Here is a 17,434-nt window from a genome sequence, read left to right on the forward strand (position 1 = left end):
GAAGACACCAGGGAGGAATCTCCTCTAGAACCTTTGGAAGGAACACAGCTTGTTGGTTGACACCTTGATTTCAGACTTCTGACAGAACTTTGAGAGAACACCTTTCTACTGTTTGAAGTCATACAGTGTGTGGTGATTTGTTACAGCAGCTCCGGGAAACTCATACTCTGGGCAAGAGGCTAGGTCCTAGCTTCTGGGAAAAGATGTAGGGTAAGTTTCTGTTCTGTAAAGACTAACAGAAATGCTGGAGATTGGTGGGGGTTCTTTCATTCACCAAATACTCACTGAAGCCCGTATGTGTCAGTCACTGGGCTGTGGGTAGGTGGGGGGGGGGGGGGGAGGGCCACGGCATGGGGAAATGTAAATGAGCCATAACCTACACTAAGTGGTTCTTCATCTAGTGGAGAATTCATCTGTGGTCCCAGACTACCTTCCTCCGAGTCTTCTAGGGCTGTGCTGGTCAAAATGTAGTCCATAGACAGACAGTGTCAGCCTTACCTGAAGCAGGTTAGGTATGCTTATTCTTGGGCCCCATTCCAGACCTACTGAGTCAGAGTTTCAGAGAGAAAGATCCAAGATGGCAGCTTAATGGTGTGAGGCAAAGTGGCCTAAGGCAAGGAAGAGTAACTCCCAGGCTGAAGTCAGCTACCCCGGTTCTAGAACACCCCTTTCCTCACTGCTGGGTGTAGTCTGGACCTGGAATCAGAACCTGCTTTGATGACATCAGTGTCCACCAGCAGGGAACAGAGGGTGGGGAAGGCAGAAGTGGGAGAGTCCTGCTGGTCAGAAACTTACACAGCCTTTGTCTAAATCGGATGCACCCTAATTACTCCCTCTTCCCCACCCACTCCCATTCAGTTCCTTTTGTGGCTGAACCCCCTCAGGGAGAGCTCCTATAGGCTGCAGTGGATGGTGATGGGGATTACCAGCTCCAGCATCACCAGTACTGCCACTCCCACTTGTCTACCCTCTGTCATTTCTTAGGCACCATAGGACGTCACTTTATACAGATAGCATTGTAATCATTCTCACGACCACAGGAAGTGGAGTCTATTGTGCCCATTTTACAGAAGAGAATATCGAGACCGAGGCAGGTTAATTGCCCAAGGTTATTGCCCAAATAAGTGACAACTATACTGCATACCCGGTCTTCCCACCCACGCACTTTCCTCCATCCTGTGTGGCTGAAGAATGTGATGAAAGAATACGGGACAGATCAGTGCTCCTCAGTCACCTGGGTCTGTTGCTAAATGTAGGTTCTGATATGGCCGGTCAAGGGTAGGGTCTGAGGTTTGACATTTCTAACAAGCTCTCTGGTGATGCCATTGCTGCTGATGCCTGCACCCTGTTACACTTTGGGTAAGAGTGAGATGATTTCTTGTGGACCGCATTCCTAAACTGGGCAGACAAGTAGAACCATCTCCTAACTTGGTCTGTAACATGGTTACGGTAACTGGATCCATTACTTAGGCAACTGGGTGGATTTCAAATTGGAAGCTGCCGTCAGACTCGGGGAAAGCAAAACATACCAAAAATGAATCGGGTGCAGAAACTCAGATCTGGCCAGCTGTGGAGACACTGTCACTTCTCTCTCGCCCATCCTCACCCAGCCACAGGAAGCTAGGGCCTGTCCCCTGCAGCACCTGCCCCAGCTGGTCCTTGGACCAATAAAGTGTGTACAAGATGGCAGTGAACTCACTCCTGCAACAGACGGATCCCAGAGTTATATAACTGTCCTCAAGCCAGGTTGGTGACTTCGGCTTGGCCCATGGCCTCTTGTGGTGTGTCTGCCCCAAGCACTGGCCACCTGAACATTTCCCTTGGCTTCCGTGACTTCATTTCTAACTTGATTTTTTGCTTTCTTGGTCTCTTACCCCTCCACTCTCTATAGTGCCTACACTGTCCTGTGTTCTCCATCAGGGGCATAATCCCCCTACCTGCCTTGCTTGGAGCATAGATTCCCAGTTGCCAGGCTGGGCTCATTCTATCCAACCTCCTACACTGAGGAGTTCTCCTGCTTCCCTGAGACATTGCTACTGGGCCCACCCACCCCCTCAACAACCCCAGAATCAGCTGAGTGTCCTAAACCTCCAGTCTACCCATCTTGGCTCTCCCTTCCCCTCAGAAACCTGACCTTAAGTGACAGTCTTTGTGGTTGATGTCATACCCCAGGGTATAACGAAAAGAAGTCTATTTTTTCCATCACGGTGTTTCAAATGAAAAATGTTAGAAATAAATCCAAACAACCATTCCTTCAATAGACAGAAATGGCTGGAAATCATTCTTGAGTAGGAAAGTGGTGATGTGTGGTAAAATCTACAGAAAGTTAAATTTTACTTAGATCGGGTTGCCATGCTAAGTTTGTGTGCAGAAGGTGATTAAGTGTGTTGTTTTAAGATAAGATAAGAACATCTAGAGTCAACATCTCTGGACAAGATTGACTACATTCCTTTGGGTAAAATATGAATGTTTTTGGACCAAAGAAGAGGACAAGAACATTGGATTTTAACTATGTAAATACCGTATCTCATATTTGATAAATTTATGACTAGCAGCAAATACAATAATAGGATGGACAAATATTGAAGGGCAAACTGTAAATCAGAGAATTATTAGGCTCAGCCAATTCTCACTCCACTCTGTCAATTCAAGTTCAAGGTCATTCAGCTCAACTGTTGTATGGACATGGCCCCGAGGTTGACCTCATGGGGAGGGAGCATGACACAAAGATTAAGGGTTTGGGTCTGTGTCTCAGCAGAACTTGCATCCAAGTCCCACCCTGCTACTAGGAAGCTCTACCATCTCGTCCAAATTACGTAATTTCTCTCAGCCTCAGTTTCCCAATCCTAAAAGCTACAATGATCATAGTGCCAGCCTCAGTGGTTATTTTGAGGACGACATGAGGTTTTTCGCAGAAGGACTCCAGCCCACGCCTTGAGACTTTGCTGAGCCCCATCTAACCTGTCTTGTGTGAATAATCAACACCGCCCCCACTTTATTATGACTTTTTCTTTAAGGCAAAGAAACCCAGGGTGGGATCCTAGTCATGCTGGGATGTGGCAGTGACCTGAAGCTCAGGTAGGGCTGAGGCACAACCCTGCACAAGACCAGAAGTGAGGCTGATATGAAATCTATGATAATTATCATTCTTTTTTTAAATGTTTATTTATTTTTGAGAGAAAGAGAGGGGAGGGGGGACAGAGAGAGAAGGAGACACAGAATTCAAAGCAGACTCCAGCATCTGAGCTGTGAGCACAGAGCCCGTTGCGGGGCTGGAACTCATAAACTGTGAGATCATGACCTGAGCTGAAGTTGAATGCTTAACCCACTGAGCCACTCGGGCACCCCGATAGATTACTATTCTTGACACGGACGAACCACAGCGCTAGTTTGGGGGCTTATATGTCAGATGTCTTTACAGCATCCTTATTAAGATAAAACAGGTGCATTCAGGAAGAGTAGGAGCCAGAAAAAGGGGTGGAGCCACACCTCCTCGTCCAACAGAATTTTGCGTGGACTCCCGTAGAGCGGCTGTGCATGCTCACCTTCCCTTGCTTCCTTTGCTTGGCCCTCCCTGAATCTTGTAATTCATTTCCAGCGACTCAGATCCACCTCTTCGCTCATACATCCATTCAACTGATACATGGTTACTGAGTGCCCAACGTGATGAAAGGCAGTGGGACAAAACGGTGAAGAACGTGGACTCTGGCCCCAAAATGCCTGGGTTCAAACCTCAGCTCTCCCAGAGTCCCTGCTCGCATCCTTTTCATTGATCTTCTCTAGGAAACCTTGGCAGGTGGGTTTTGCTAGCTGCACCTGAGCACAGCCGAGAGGCTCTCCAGCACGCTGGCCGGCTGGCTGTTATTGATCACGCTCTCCGGGCTATATGTCCCATGGCCTCACATTCTGGTGACCACTAAACCCACAGGAATCTTCCCATCTAAAACGGGCTGGTTTAGGGGTACCCGGGTGGCTCAGTCGGCTAAGCGTCTGACTTCAGCTCAGGTCACGATCTCGCAGTTCGTGGGCCCAAGCCCCACGTTGGGCTCTGTGCCGATGGCTCAGAGCCTGGAGCCTGCTTTGGCTTCTGTGTCTCCCTCTCTCTCTTTGTCCCTCCCCTGCTCACCCTCTGTCTGTCTCTCTCTCTCAAAAATAAATAAACATGTAAAAAATAAATAAAACAGGGAACCCTCTTGCACTGTTGGTGGGAATGCAAATTGGTGCAGCCGCTCTGGAAAGCAGTGTGGAGGTTCCTCAAATAATTAAAAATAGACCTACCCTATGACCCAGCAATAGCACTACTAGGAATTTATCCAAGGGATACAGGAGTACTGATGCATAGGGCCACTTGTACCCCAATGTTCATAGCAGCACTCTCAACAATAGCCAAATTATGGAAAGAGCCTAAATGTCCATCAACTGATGAATGGATAAAGAAAATGTGGTTTATATACACAATGGAGTACTACGTGGCAATGAGAAAAAATGAAATATGGCCTTTTGTAGCAACGTGGATGGAACTGGAGAGTGTGATGCTAAGTGAAATAAGCCATACAGAGAAAGACAGATACCATATGGTTTCACTCTTATGTGGATCCTGAGAAACTTAACAGGAACCCATGGGGGAGGGGAAGGAAAAAAAAAAAAGAGGTTAGAATGGGAGAGAGCCAAAGCATAAGAGACTGTTAAAAACTGAGAACAAACTGAGGGTTGATGGGGGGTGGGAGGGAGGAGAGGGTGGGTGATGGGTATTGAGGAGGGCACCTTTTGGGATGAGCACTGGGTGTTGTATGGAAACCAATTTGTCAATAAATTTCATATATTAAAAAAAATAAAATAAATAAAATAAAAAAAAAATAAATAAAACAGCCAGCTTAAAATCCTTTGTCTGTGTCACTATGGCCCTGTGACTGGTTCTCCAGTGAAATTTTACGGAGCAGGGTGAGTATTATCCTTGCCACTGGGAGCAGTGCGGTGCTATGGGGACCGCGATTCTCAATCTACCGTCACGGTACCAAGCGGCACCCCCATTATTTGAGTCTCTATGCAGTCATTTTGAACGGCATTTTCACTCTTCCAAGAACGTATTTCCTCATTCCCATGTAGTGGGGCCAGGAAGTTAATACATTACAAACCGGGATTCAACACGCATCTTTGTTTTCTGCGTCCGATCCCCTCTGCTCCGGTTTTCCATCCCACTGGGTCGAGGAAACACACGCTCGCTCCACATACTTGAACTTGCCAGTAATCTCATTCTCTAATTTTCTCAAATGTCCCTGCTGTAGAAAATTCCTCAGTCTTTCTGAGTTCAGAGTTTCTGAGTTCCCCTTTCTGAGTCCCTGCTGTAGAAAATTCCTCCCCTTTCTGAGTGCCATTTTGGGGTCTTGCGAAGAGGAAGTGTCAGTATTTTAGTGGTGGCCTAGATAGAGGAAACGCAGGTCCTGGGGTGGGGCCTTGTGGTTTTAGGGGTCCTCACAGTCTATTTAGGGAGGTCCCTTTCTCTGCTCATCACAAGGCTGACATTTGCTGCTAAGATCTGGGGCTGGCGACACAGACAGAGGGCAGTGAGGGGGTTCTCTGTGTCCTCCCCTTGGTCTCCTCGCCCCTCCTCCTCTCCCCTCCCCTCCCCTCCTCTCCCCTCCTCTCCACTCCCTCCCCTCCCCTCCTCTCCTTCTTCTCTCCTCCCCTGTTTTGCATTAAGCCCATCCCCACTCTGCCCCTCAGCTTTGGCTCAGACCTTGGCCAGCAGCCTCAGCCATCAGCAGGATGGCCTCATGCTGGGCTCCTGGCTCACCAGCCTCAGCTAACGTGTGCCTGGTCTTCTCAGGAGCAACCAGAGATGCGTGCTCCCTTCTGCATGGCTGAAGCTGAGGAACCCTGGAGTGCTCCCTCTGGCCCCCTCCTGGCTCTTCCTGGGCCCTCGCCATCAGCCCAGCTGCCCCGGGGCCACATGCTGGTGTGCTGGTACCCTGTGAGGAGTCTTGTCCCAAAGTTCTAATGGAGACATGGGTCCTAAGACCAGTGCCTCCTGCTTTCCCTACACCTTCTCAGGGTTTTCTCTCCTGATGTGGCCACCCTGGACTGAGTTCAGACAAGCGAGGGATGCTGAGTCCTCACGTACAAGTGGACCCTTTCCTGACTCCCCTCTGAACCCATCCTCTGCCCAACACATCCGCTTCCCTCACCTTAGGGCTAACAATGAAATGCCAAATGCAGTATTCTCGTTCCTGAAATCCGACAACCCCACTTGGCCTTCTCCCTCGGGCGGGTGTCGGGGTGACTGGGAAAGTGTCCTGCATCATATGCCTCTTTCCCAGCTTTATCTTGGGTGGTGGCCTTCTCCTGCCACGAGGCACTACCTTCACAGTGGACATAACACAGGAAGAGAAACCGGCTTCCCAAAAGGTAAGGCGCTGCCGGACGTAAACACGACTACAATAGCCCCGTGTTGCAATCACAAAGGCTCGCGGGAGGGAGCGAATCTGAAGCTAACGTTTTAGAATCAGACACGTCCAAATTCCAATCTTGGGCCAATTTGCTCTGCCTGTCGGAGCCTCAGTTTTCTCACCTAAAATGGAGGTAATAATAGCACTTATCTGTTAAGGCTGTTGCGAGAACTCAATATCTATGAAGGAGCTATTGCAAGTAAGTGGTCAATAAATGGTTTTTGGATTCATAAATCTTCCCAATGACTCTGGAATCTCTGCCATCAGTGTTAGTGGGTGGCAGCTTCTACAGACTAAAGAAGACTCCCCCTCAGCTCGTTCCTTATTTGGAACTTTGCCATGGGTGACAGCAGTGAAGGGCCACACGCTGACCGCACGCGATGCGATGCAGCGGGCACTTCGCACGTGTCGTGACGCTCATTCTTCACAGCTAGCTGTCCTGTGAGGCAAGCACTTGACAGAAGGGAAAACCAAGGCTCAGAGGAGGACACCTCGGGGACTCCTAAGCCTGCACGTTCCGCCTGGGCTCCCTAGAGCAGCCGCAGCCTGGCCCGCCCCACCCCCTGCGCAGACAGCCTGCAGAAGTGATGTGATGTGGACCAGGCAGACCCGCATGAGCGATCTGCTGGGGCACTCGCCAAAAACGCTCAACGGTCGGTGGATGAAGAAACCACAAGTCTGCAGAGAAACTGATGCAAATTGAGAAGCACGAAGGACTTGCTCGTGAGCCAAATTCCCGGTCCTCTGCCTACTGGTCACCTGGGGCTGTTGTCCTTGTCCTGTGCTGTCCCCTCTTTAAGCACATCCAGATGTCACCTTTGCATAACTGCTTCCATGGTGTATTGTGGACCTGAGTGCATATATATATATTTTTTATCAAAGTGAGATCATGTCTCCTTAGCTCTAAATTGAGGACAAAGGTCCTCCTGTATGTCCGTCTCCTCCGTTGGCCCTGAAAATCTGATGTGATAATAGTCATACTAACAGCTAACACTCACATAGCTCTTACCATGTGCCTGGTTTTGTTATGAGCATATATGATAACTCGTGAAATGCTCCTATCACCATGTGAGATCCTATTATTATCGTCCTCATTTTAAAGATGAGGAGGGCGAAGCCCAGGGAGGTTGATTAATTTGTTCAAGGTCACACAGCTAGTAAGGGGTGGAGGCAGGAATTGATCCCAGAGAGCCTGATAATAGGCTCTGTGTTCTGGAGGGGGTGAGAAGGCCCACTGGAAGCTTCTAGGCTGGGGTTTCTGGGCATATTACGTATTACCCAGCCTTGCTCAGCCAGACTCCTCCCATTGACGAGAGCTTAACCTACAGAGCTATTATCTAATTATTGCCTGTGCAACCTTACTAGCTCAGAACCTTAGAAATCCTGCTGTATTATAATATTAATGCTCAAGTAATAATCTCATATTTAAAATGATTTCCTGGGGCACCTGGGAAGCTCAGTCGGTTAAGTATCTGACTTTGGCTCAGGTCATGATCTCACGGTTCGTGGGTTCAAGCCCCACATTGGGCTCTCTGCTGTCAGTGAGGAGGCCGCTTCAGATCCTCTGTCCCCTTTCCCTCTCTGCCCCTCCCCAGCTCCTTCTCTCTCTCTCAAAAATAAACATTTGAGCAATTCTTAAAACATAATTAAAAAAAATGCTTTTCCATTACTCTTCCAATCAGATTTCAGGTATGGCCCATGACTTGGATGCTTGGATGTGACTCTTGCCTCCAACCCTTCTTTCATTTCCACCAGTTCTCCCTCCCTCCACCTCCTGCTAGCTGGGGCGCCGGAAACTCACCTCCATTCTGTTAGTAGACATGCCAAGTGCTTCCCTGACCCTGCTGTGCCTCCTCCCTGAAAGGGAGTTGTTTGGACTCTGGACCTCCCAGGGACAGCCTTACATATGGGACAGTTGAGGTCCCCGCCTGCCTGGCCTCTCCGTCTCCCCTTCCCATCATCACCTGCATCTGTAACCTCTCGGTGCCTCTAAGGAGCTCTCTATTAGACCCTTTGTACTGTTAATTTTATGATCTTCACTTGGTTGGACTGGTCAGCTATGAGTAGAATGACAGCTGAGCCTGTAGTGTGGTTTCTGGGACCTTGCAGAGAATGTCATGACCTTTGTGGAGCCCTCTCAGAAAACCCTCCCTCCTCCCAGACACTGCCTTAAATTTGCTGAACTATGAACAGATTTCCCTTCCACAGAGGGAGCTTATCGGGGAACTGAGATCTTCTAACAGAGGGGGGCACTGTGACTTTAATGGCACCGAAGTGTCAGTGACGTCCAGCCGTGACTTCCTGAGAGAAAGCTCGGGAGGGTAGTGAATGGAGGCAGAGGGGGAGAACAGGAGAATGTGGACACCAGATCTAGGTATTGCTGGAATTTGGACTGCTTTCTCCAGGAGGAGAAGCCTGCCACCACCTTAGGAGAAGTGAGATGCTAGAGCCACCCTGGGGACAGCTAGCTGTGTAGGAAAGAGTCAGTAGACCCAAGGGTGATTCCTACCTTTACTACTTAGCCACTTAATGGATGTATGAACTTGGACAAGTTATGCAATATTCCCAAACATCTATTTTCTGCTGTGGAAAACAAACCAGAATATCTATCTTATGGTGTTTGGCTGGGGAAAAAAGTACGTGATTGGGCACATGCCTGTCACAGTGTAGATGTTCAATACATATTTTCCATCCTCTCCAGTCCTTTGTGCCCAGAGCTACCCCTCCGTAAGTGTTTGGGGTAGAAGATAGGGAGAAAGATACTGTTTCCTCACCAGGCCAGTTCTCAGGGAGGTTGGATCTCCAGCTGGGGATATTTGCAGAGCACCTCATCAGGACTAGAGAAGCCTAGAACAAACCTATGCTCCCCCGATGAGTGTTTACAGAGTGAATGAAAGACGGGTGTTGCAGCACATGGGTGAGGCAATGTCTGTTATTCGAATTAGGATGGACAAGTAAACACACAGTCCACACTATAAATATAACCAGAGACATTTCCTCATCCATAGTCTTCATAATGTGAAAGCCACAAAGCACCCAGAAGACCTTCACCAGCCAGTGATGACATAGGAATGTCTCCATGGACTTTTGTTTCCTCTCTACCATGTTGCCAGAATTGCAATCAGCCCACCAGGGGACGCAGTGATTCAGGACAGGGGTATATACCCTGGGGCCCCACCATGCTGGCCAGAGTCTTCCCAGGCACAGCAGTGGGGCTTTCTGGTCCTCCTCGGTGCCCGGATGAAATGTTGTGCCATCCAGCTGGGTTCTCTGAAAGAGTCAGTGTGGAGAAGGCGAGGAGCTCAACACTTATACAAAACCACAGGCAACGTCAAGGTCATCAGACCAGGTCTTCTTTCGCTACAAGGCGCAAGGCTTGGCTCAGCAATATCAAAGAAATTAAGCGGGAAACACTCATGTTCTGTCCACACCTCCCCTCTTTTTCTGTGGATTTGAGGGAAAAATGAAAAGTAATTTAGTCTAGGTGATTATTATCACCTTCATCATTACAGGAATTTAAACATCACACTGATGTATCCAGGCCATGTCTTAATAACTGAGGAAGGAACAGTTCAACAGAGAAGACAGACAAGGCCTGAGGGCATTCAGGAGCTGAAACTGTCCCAGGTGTACAGGACAGAGTGAGCCAAGGCATGCTCCTCCACTCTCTTTGTTTTGGGTTACTTACTTTTCCCCTTTTCGTTTGTTCTTCTCATGTCTTTCAACCTCTGCCTTGGCTATTAACCTACTTTTCTTAAATGAATCTGTTTCTGTGTTCATACTTAATATTTTGGACTCCAACTTATTTCTGGTTAGCAGATGCTGTACTTGCAATTCACCTCATTCATTCATTCATTTGCTCATTCGTTCATTCATTCACCAATCCATCCATCCATCCACCCACCCACCCACCCACCCACCCACCCACCCGTCCATCCAGTAAGACTTTAGCCACATATCTATGACCTGGGAGGCACAGTGGTAGGTACTGAAGGCATACAAAAGGGCATCACCTGCTTCATGACCTCAAGAAACTCTCAGTCTAGTAAAGGAAACCTACCTGGATTGGCTCACTGTGATTTGCATGAGCAAGTCAATCAGTCATCCATTTATTCACCTATTCGACAAACATACATTGAGTTCCTACTGTGTGCTAGGAACCGTGTTATATCCTGGGGTTTCAGGGAAGGAACAGGAGAGTCCCTACCCTTGTGGAGTTTATAGTCTCCAGATGGAGAAGCTCGTGGGATGACTGGGACCTGGGAAGACTCCAAGAGGACAGGTCATGGGGAAATTATGGGCTGTGAAAGATTTTCTTCTTCTTTGCCCGCCTTTGTGTAAGCACGAACTAACTGTCAATTTCTGGAACAGATTTTGGTTACCCATGGCAACATCTGAAGCATGAAATAAAGAGCAGAGGGAAGCACACATTCACACCCTCACATTAAATTATCCACATGGCTCTCCGAGTGTGCCGATCAGGAACATAAAATGAGCTCTTGGTTAATTAGAAATGCTCTAGTGGTTCATCATTAGAGTGGGTGTGTTGATTTTGGAAGAGATCTTTAATTTTTTTTTTATTTTGCCCTAAAATTTTCAAAATGTGTTATTTGAATAAACTAAGTTATTTATAATTTTGGAAGGAGAAAAATCATCCGATTTTTTAAAGTTTAATGAAACAATTTCTCTAGTTCTCTTTTCATGAAGTCCAAACTTTTTTTTTAAGTTTATTTATTTATTTTGAGAGAGAGAAAGCAGGGGAGGGGCAGGGAGAGAATCCCAAGCAGGCTCCCCACTGTCAGCACCGAGCTTGATGCAGAGCTCGAACTCACGAACTGTGAGGTCATGAAGTGAGCCGAAATCAAGAGTTGGACACTTAACTGAGCCACCCAGGTGCCCCAGAGTCCAAACTTCTTAACAAGACTTAACAAGACTTACAGTGCTTACATGATCTGAGATCTGAGATCAGCCATCCATCCATTCTGATCCCTTTTGTCTCCATTTTATTGAAAAGCTTTCACATTCCCTGATAGTCTTTGTCCTTTCTGCCCCCTGGGACACTGCACATGCTGTCCTTTCTTTCTGCAGGACGCCTGCAATGTCCTCTCTTCCCCCCACCTTCTCTCCTTCCCAAGTGTCCTCCTCTCCCAACTAACTTTAATATCACTTCCTTCTCAGGTGACAGATGAGATGTTACTTCTTCCAGGAATCTCTCTTGACCATAAACCCACAATGGGATGATGCTTGTGCTATGGTTTCTGTACCCTCCTATCATTCCCCTGCAGAATTCTAACAAGATATTGTTGCAATGCTTTATTTAAATACTTCTTTCCTCTACTAAGCTATGATGACGTGGCTGTGCCTATTGTCTTCATCACTTGTATTTGGGTCCCACTACAGTAACTGTCAAATAAATATTGAATTAATGGATGCATCAGATCGAGAAATGTCATTTATATTGATAATAATTGCATCATTTGGCTCCTGCTGCATAGCACACGGTCCCAGACCTCGGTAGCATGGAATGGTAAGTGTCCATCCACACAACCACAGCTTTGTAGGCAGTTCTGGTGGCTCTGCTTCACGCTGCTGGTCATGGGTCAGTGGCAGCAACACCCCTCCATGTGTCTCTCATTCATGTGGGGCCAGCAGGTTTCCTGGGGCCCATTTTCCTCATGGTAATGGTTAGACGTGCAAGGGGATAGAGCCCACCCCCCATAAGGACATCTTAAGTCTTTGCTTGTTTCATGTCTATTAACATCCCTTTATCAAAATAGGTTATATGGTCAAGCCCAACATTAATGGGTAGAAAATATACTCTACCCACAGTGAGTGGGTTAGGGAGGCAATTATCTGCTTAATAGTGATCTGAGTTATCACAATCATGAAGGATCAATCTATGATCTAGCCAACATTTATCATTTATTCAAAAGATATTCTCTTTTCCTCATAGGCAAATCTACTCATAATATACTATACTACGTTGCTTATGTAATTCATAATTAGAAAAGAAGTTTGAAATATGCCACCAGCAGCCTACAAGGAAGGTAAATATATATACAAACTACTATTCTACAAGAACATGCAGTATATCCCTAATGGAGACTACATACAGTAGTGGAGATAGCAAAGATTTTAGCATCAGACAGACTGGGGTTCTGGGTTGTGGGTCCTATCACCTGCTGGCACGTGACTGTGGGTAGTTGTTTAAGTTCTCTGAGCCTCTTTGCTTCCCTTGTGAAATGAATACGACAACAGTGCCTATCCCACAGGGGGGCCACAAGGTGAAATGGCACATGGTACGTGCGATCCCTGGCAGAGAGTGAGGACTCTGGGCACGTCCATTCTCTCTCGTTGTATCCTCCTGTTCTCTTATGCTCTTGTTGAGACCCAATTGCAAAGTGCACAGCCCATCACCTCAGAGAGATTGTGCGTATAATTTCCTGCTTTATCTCTTTACTGGAGCCCACTTTGACCTGTGGTGCACTGGGATGAAATCCTCAAGGAATGAGGTATGAGTCTCATTTCTTAGAGTCTATCACCTTATACATCTAGTTTGGATTACTTTCCCCCAAGCACATCAACTTTTTTTTTTTTTTAATGACTTAAAAGGACTCTGATATACCTCTGCTGATTTATGTCTCTTTGCTCACCTGGCCATCTCTCTGTGTGTGGTCTGAGTCATCACACATTTCAACTCTCACCCATGTACGTGGTACCCTAAACTTGTCTAAACCCAAAGATCCACATCTACATGTCAGATTGCTCCCTGGATTTCTCCAAGTGAATGTCAAGCAGGCATCTCAAGTCCAACATATTAAATACTCAAGTTATCATCCATTTTCCAAGTCTGGGCCTCTTAGAGTGTTCCTTGTCTCAGTGAACGGCTTCATCATCGGCCCAGCCACCAAGGTCAAAACTTCATTGTTGCTCTCACTTCTCTTCGTCCCTCCTCATTCTAATACATTCAGTAGTAAGCATATCAGTCAAGATAATTTTGGCTATAGAGTAGCAAGAACCCCAATATAGGCCAGTTTAACCAACAGCAAAATGTGACTATGTCATGTAACAATTCGTCCAGAAGTGAGCAGGCACCAAGTGTCAAGGCTCTGGCATGACTTCACTCCAATTTTCTTGGATTTCCTAACTCTGTCCTCCCTCTGTGAGCTTCAGTAGCATGCTGACCACAAACTGACTACAGCAACCATAGGCATCATTATATGTAAAATAATACCCAGAGTTTCTTTGAGGGGGAATTGTCTTTGTATCTCTCCCGTGGGATTAAGGACATCCTCAATAGATGTTTCTCGAAACACGAAAACACGCCTTTACACTGGCTCTCCTTTTCCTCATTCCCACTCTCCCTACTTCCTCACTCCTTCCTGGAAGAACCTCCCCAAATAAACTCCCTGAACCTAAGTTCTCATCTTAGGCTCTGCTTTCAAGAGAATTCAAGTTAGGAGATGACATGAGAGCATGGTTTTTAACCCATTTCTCAACTCTGTAGTCTCAGTACTGGTTCTATTCTAAGAGTTCTCTCCCAGAGCACACCTGAAAGATAGTATGAGTCACTTGGACTTGTTCATGCCCGTTTGGAGCTTGATCTGGTGGCCAGAATGGTGGCGTGTGCCCCTTAGCCAAGGCTGAGTCACATGCTTATCCAGAACTGGAGGTTGAGGTGAGCCACACCAATGTCACATATGTGGATAGGTAGAGTGTGTTTCCGTGAAAAATCAGAGTTAGGTTGCTGAAAGGAGGGGGGATAAGTGCTAGGTAGATTAAACAACAATACTCATTCAGAAAGTCACCAGAGCCCCTTCATCTATGGTACCCAGAGGTGACTGCGACAGCAGAAATGAGTAAGGAGTCCAAAGAATCTTCACCAGGGGAGTGACATCTTTGTCAACTAGAGTTGGTAATGACCTAGAAAGTGATGGAGGAGTTCAGACAGAGATTAAGCCCATTTGTTTGATTAGTCCAGCCAAAGAATTGGTAGTTCTGGATCAGGAATCCAAGACTTCAACCTTCCACAGCTGGGCTAACTGCATTGTAAAAACCGAAGTGGAAAAAAATTACCCGTCCCTCTCTTACAGTGGCTGCCTCCTCAGTGATCCTGACAGTGCTGAGTTGTAAGGACTATAGAGTTATGCTCTCAAAACACCACACTGTTATAAAGATGATGGACTTGGCTCTCGGACAGGTCCCTTTCTGGATTTACTAATTCAGCCCATTAAGTCTAATCTGTGTCTATAAAGAAAAATGTTGACTCCTGATTTACTTAGCTTATAAGACATATTTCTTTTCACACGCAGAGTGCCTGGGACAGTCCCTGACTCAGCTCTCAGCTGCCCTGCTTTCATGATGATTTAGGAAATAACAGAATGAGTAGGCTCGCAAGGAGAGGAAAACAGATTGGGCCGGAAGCCTCCAGAGCAGAAGAGGGTTGTTCCTTGCTTTTGTCAGAAATGGGTCTGCTGGGAAGGTAGCGTGGGGCAGGGGTGCGAAGGGAGAGGTTGGAAGGTGTCGGGGAGGGGCATCTGGCTGTGCAGTAAGGACAAAGGTATTGAACCAAATGAATACATAAATCAGAGAAGATCTGATTAGGGTGAAAGTACAGTCTTGATATGAACATCCTTGACAGCCAGTGATGTCTACAGAATGAGGCTATGGGGGCAAGAGGGGGATGTGGCAGAAAGGAAAGAAGAGGCTAAATTTAAGAGACACTATTGAGAGGAACAGAAAACAGAACTTAACGCTTACGATGAGAGTTTTAAAGGCAACTGGCAGAGCGTAAAGCTAGCAGCAGTAGTCTGAGATGCTGGGGAGAGGTGGGTGAGATGGGAGGAAAACAATAAGTCAAGAAATACAGTTTCAAATGTAGTACTTAGAGTAATGGAGAACAACAATGGAATAAATAAAGCAGAAACGGTATGAAAAAGAGGCTGTTTCTGATTAGCGGCATTAAGAGCGGGGAGGGGGGAGCATTTCTTCCGCCATGAGCTTTTCTGTGCTATTTGAATCATCACCCTGTGCGTGCGCTGCTCTGAAACTTGAAAAACAAATGCCATACTTCAGCAACTACCCTGTTAGCATGGGCTACGCACCTGCTCTGTGCCAGTCACTGTGCTTGGGTTTGGGAATTAGAACATACACAAGAAAGACAAGAGGGTAAGTGTTAACATGGAGAAATCGTTCTGCTTGGGAGAAGTGCCAAAAAGGCATGGGAAGGATTTCCCAAAGAGGTAAGATAGGAGTTGGAGATTGACAAATGGAGAAGTAGCCGCCAAATTAACGATGCAGCAAGGACCGTAGATGCCAAGAGACCAAAATACCCAAAATATCAGAGGCATGGAAGGCAATGAAATCTTTGAGCAACTTCAGATGCAAGGTGACCAGTGCATTTTGGTGCAAGATCGTAAGGACAAGTGAGCCCAAGTCAGGAAGGGCCTGTTATGCTACATTGGTTGGAATTATATTTTGTAGACCAGGGGTTGCAAACTCAAATACACAGAACAATAGTTGGGCAGATAATGGCAACAAGAGAAGCAGAAGGGAAAGGCAGTGGTGGGAAAGAGATCACACGTGTTCCAGCTGAACACAAGGTACAGTAGATTGCTGCTATTCAAGGGTCCAAACCCACCATCAGAAATGTTCTAGTTTTTCCAAATAAAACTAGGATTCATGATTCTTACGTGAAACTTCTTAATTTTAAAATATTGGCAACTTTATCAGTCAGGCTATGCCATGATGTGCTGTGATAACAAAGAAGCCCCCAGTGCTCCATGGTGTAACATCATAATGGTTTATTTTTCACTCGCGCATAGGCCAATAGGGATAGAACATCTCTCCTTCCAGTTGTACCTATGTCAGCAGGATCCCACAGCCTTCAAGGTCGTTGACCCAGAAGTACATTTGCCTCTTAACGGCCTTGGCAGCAGACATCCAGGCACCCCAAAGAGTGTTTTTTGATATCACATTTTCATTTTACAAAAAAATAATTTCAGGACGGTGGAAACTGTTGACTGGAGATGGGGATCCTGGAGGAAGGATTTATTATTATTTTTTAACTGCTTTGGAGAGCAATACTGAGGACTCAGGACAGGACAGGACAGGAACAGTAGGACCAGAAGAGAGAAAGGATGCCGATAAGTGGCATTAACTCTCTCACTTTGCAAATAAACAGGGCACCCGCAAGGTTTCTGTGAAATGCCCAAGGTTGCAAAGTTAATAAGCAGCTGTCCAGAACCTCTTTGTGAATCCAGTACACTTTCATCACATTGGTAGAATGGTCGAAAGGAAAAGTAATGGAAATATAAAATCTTTGACTTTGAGAATTAGGCTTTGGGGAGCTTATCTAATGCAAACACTCAATGCCATCAGATTTTGTTCATAACTGATTTTAAATGTGAACCCCCTCAAAGATATTACTTTCTTCTTAACTTATAAGACCTGCCAATGGGTAAACATCAAACAGATAATGTATTCATTTTTTAACCTTGATTTAGACTCTTTTCCTATTACCTTCTGGGAAATCCTCAGCTTAAGAAAGAAATGTTTTTATCTTTCTCACCTCTAAACGTGTCCTAGTGCTGGAACAGTAAGCATTCTAATCAGTGCAGCTCCGAACCATCTGTGATGAGATTTCTTCGGGAGGATTCATCTCAGTCTCTAATGCTCAGAAGTAGTTAATCCACTTGAGCCTAAAGCAGAAAGAAAACAGAGAAAGGAAAACCGTCAGGAAGGAGGGAGCGCATGTGTGGGGGAGAGAAGACGGATTAAACGGAGCGGTGCTTTTTTGCCCTAAAGCTCCAGAAAATGAGAACATAATGCATCTGTGGAAGATCACATAAAAAAATTAATGTTAAGCAAAAAGTTCTAATATTAATTACAGGGAGACTTTATAGCGGGCACCGCGTTCGCCATTTTATAGGATCACTGCAGTTCACCTGTCCCATTTCCTCAGGGGGCAGCTGAGGAGCCCCCCCTTT

At 46.4% G+C, this 17,434-nt stretch overlaps 1 protein-coding gene across 1 annotated transcript in view; it reads right to left on the reverse strand.

Moving 5' to 3' along the window:
- The window catches only part of LOC125156220 (uncharacterized), a 433,033-nt gene that overhangs the window by 73,348 nt on the left and 342,251 nt on the right, over window positions 1-17,434 (reverse strand). Inside the window, exon 5 of the mRNA XM_047841975.1 lies at window positions 17,017-17,146. The gene's annotated coding sequence lies outside the window, so the exon portion shown is untranslated. The remainder of the gene's footprint in view (window positions 1-17,016; window positions 17,147-17,434) is intronic.

This window comes from Prionailurus viverrinus, chromosome F2, assembly GCF_022837055.1.
Source record: "Prionailurus viverrinus isolate Anna chromosome F2, UM_Priviv_1.0, whole genome shotgun sequence".
Taxonomy (NCBI): domain Eukaryota; kingdom Metazoa; phylum Chordata; class Mammalia; order Carnivora; family Felidae; genus Prionailurus; species Prionailurus viverrinus.